This window comes from Acanthisitta chloris, unplaced genomic scaffold, assembly GCF_000695815.1.
Source record: "Acanthisitta chloris isolate BGI_N310 unplaced genomic scaffold, ASM69581v1 scaffold3929, whole genome shotgun sequence".
In the NCBI taxonomy this organism is placed as follows: domain Eukaryota; kingdom Metazoa; phylum Chordata; class Aves; order Passeriformes; family Acanthisittidae; genus Acanthisitta; species Acanthisitta chloris.
Window position 1 is genome coordinate 38,949 of NW_008689616.1, and position 3,523 is coordinate 42,471.

Here is a 3,523-nt window from a genome sequence, read left to right on the forward strand (position 1 = left end):
TATCTTTACATGTTACCTTTCTTACTGCTCAATCAGCCTTCTGTCCTGTCATAGTAACCAAAATATGAGATAATATCACAGAAATTATGACAGTGCTTTCTCCTTCCATAAACTTCAGCAGCAGCTGCTAGTGTGGCATTAGTGCTGCCTTTATAACAGCCAGAGGTGCAGGAGATCCAGGTGACCAGGGCCTGAGTAGCAGCTGAGCCAGAGTAGGCAGCAGGTGGGGCACACTGCTAATGTGGGATGCTAAAGAGGGAGGAGTTTTTCTCCACTGTAAAAAGGTGCGAAGGAAGGAGCTTTGGAAGAATCTCTCTTTGCCAGAGCTAAGGTCTGGCACTTGCAACCCTGTGGGGAGGTCAGCAGTGAGAGAAGCATGATAGGTGAGCACACCAAGCATCAATATTGCAGAGCTGAGGAGACTGTGTTTGTGGCAGTGTCCAGCATTTCTGAGACAGAGCCTTGCCTGGGGTTCGAAGAGCAGGAAGGCTGCGGTTTGTCACACTGTGATGTAGCAGGGACACAGAGATGAGTGTGGGGCTGGTGCTGTGGATTTGGGGCTGGGTGTCCATAGGCTCTGTAGCTCTTCTGCACCAAAGGTGGAGTGAACTCTATTCATGCATTTTGAAAAGAAAGGCTGACAGCTTTGGATGATTTCTGCTGCTGAGACAATAATTCCTTGTTACTGAAAAGCCTGAATAAACTTGTTGGTCCAGCCTGTAGCTGTGACTACTTCCCTGTACAGGAGGAGTGCTGACCAGGGAGTGCTGAGCAGGGTGTACTCAGCAGCAGCCTTGTAGTTTCCAGTCAATCCTCTGAATTTGCTGTCTCCTGCTTCCTCCCTGTGCCTTGAGGTAGGGGATGCTCACCCTGTTCAGTGGCAAATGTGTGCCCAGTATGCTGCCTTGGCTGCTGTGGCTGTGGATGATTCAGTCATTAGCAGACTCAGTTGCTAAGAGAATTGAGCTTTGCTCTGAGCAGGATTGCAATTTATGTATGAGAGTTTTATTGACTGATTTAATGCCTTTGATGCTGTGAATTTGCTCCATTTTGAGGCTGGGAAATGAGTGCTGCTTAGGCTGCTTAGGGCCCAAAGTGTGTAAGGCACTATATGGTTTGTGCAGTGCAACAGTGCTCAAGAGAGAGTTTTGTCTGTCTTAAGCTAATTGGAAATATGCACATGCCACAGTTAATTCATAGTCCAGCCTTATAAATATGGAAGAAGATGGGGAGATTTACAGAATAGCAACTATGTGACTCAGTATAAAAATGTTTGAATTATGATTAAATTATAAGTATTTACAGAGTGTGGGTTTTTGTTTTTTGGTTGTTTTTGTTCCTGGTTTTTGTTTTGGATTTGTTCCAATTTTTACACACCTTTATAGTATAAATCTGGAAGAGTCATTTACTTTGCTGGAGTTTCTGTGAACCTCAGCTGTTCCGAGATGAGCAGAATTTACGTGTCATGCTTAACTCTTTCAGAATAATGCTATACTTGAAAATGCTTTTTTTCACATGCCCAAACAATATGAGACTAATTCCTGAGCCCCTCAAGGCAGGCTGTGCATAGCCTCTGTGCTTCTCTCTATCTACTTTTTTGCCCTCAGTTACATCAAATGCACATTTGGAACATTTATAACTGCATCATGTCATAAAGAAAAAGCAATATTTGGGGCTCCATTTGTTATCTCTCAGAGCCAGTTTCAGCTTTAGTAGCTTATCAGGAAAATATTTTATGGTATCATTAATCCAGTGTAAGACTCCTTTAGGAGAGCTGAACATCCCTTTGTTAATGTATTAGAAGTTTAAGTAGCTGATCCCTCTATATATTCCTGTTCTATTGGCAGTTTTGGGATGTATGTAATACAATTGGTTGCTTCACACAGTCCAAGTGCACCTGGTAAACCAGGAACTGCTGGACACTCAGAGTGGCCACTGTGTTTGGGGGGAAGGTGTTTTGCCTGGCTGCCTGTCTTAGGCAGCCATGGGATATCCAGGGGACCCTGAAAAGGGAAAATGATTCTGTTTAAAGAAAATATTCTGAAAGAGTGGACTCCCCACCATACGGCACAAAGTCATCTCTTCATGCTGCTTTGACCAGGAGTGACTCTGTGAGACAGGGTGAAAATGTACTAGTGTAAAATTTGAGGAGGATCCAAGTCCAGCACATGCTTCAGAGAAATATCAGTAACATAAGCAAATGGTGATGATTAGAAGGTCAGTGGAAATTGAGCAGCAAAGCACTGGGGAAGGACATGCCTTGTCTTCAATCCTCCAGTATGTGCAGCAACCTCCTCATGCAAAGGTCAGAAAAGACCTCTAATATCATCGAGTCCAACTGCTAACCTAACACTGTCAAGTCCACCACTAAACAATATCCCTGAGTGCCACATCTAGAGGTATAGTGTTCTCATCACTTACTCAGCATATGGCAGATACTTAAATGAGAATGGCTGGGCGCCCTGGCACTGAAAAGGCTGCTGAGAGACAAAGGAGCTTGGGCTTTCTTTTCCTTTCCTTGAACATGCCAACAGGCATGCTCATACCCTTTCTCCCACCAAGGCCCTAGGGACACATCCTGTTATCTGCCTATGTGGTGTCAAATGTCAGACAAACTCATTTTCTGACAGAGGTCAAATGAATCCTTACATTCCAACACTGCTAAAGCAGTAAATACGTAGAAGCTGCTGCTGTTGAGTACTGTTATTTGACTACAAATTGGCCCTTTACTGTATAAAAATCTTTCCACTCCTTAGATTTTGCATTTAATGGCTGAATTGGTGGCAAATAAAGGATGAAACTCTTCAATAAGAGGTGGCTGTCACCTAGTGTGTACATTATCTCCAAGACCTTGTTATCCAACTAAGCCAGAGGGACCTGTGCTCAAATTGCCCTTCTTCCTTTTACAGCCCTTGTCTCTATGACTCCTTCTCCCAACCCAATGTGCATCACTCTGGGTAAAAGCTGATGTGCTTGTGAAGAGTTAAGAAAGGAAAATATACAGAGACCAGAAAAAGCCTCTCTTCTCCCCAGTTTAAATTTGCAGTGGCCCTAAAGCTGAAATTTACATTCAGATTCAAGTACAGATCCCAATCAGGGTAACCATACCTCTTTGTAATCTTAGGTAAATTAAGAGGAATTCGAAGTACTTTGATTTGCAGCTATAAGGAGAGAGGCTTTGCCTCCTGTAGGTCTGGGATGAAGTTCTGGCTCTACAGAAAGAACAGGGAACTGACTACTGATTCCAGTGGGACCAGTTTTCCACCTTAGTCCTTTAATATTTTCAAACAAACAATTTTTTAAGTAAATGAGCAATACATTTCTGCAACCCCCTAATGACTCCTGTGTTGTTAGAGGCTTGCTCTACTTTAATCTGTAAATATCTGTCCTCCTTACCAGGCAGACTGGCATGACCTGGCTCTCTGAAAAACACTGCTGCAATCTTTTGGGAGTTTCCATGTATCCCAAACAAGTGCCATTGTGGGAAAAGGAAGAAACATGCAACAAGAATAGCAAACAATTA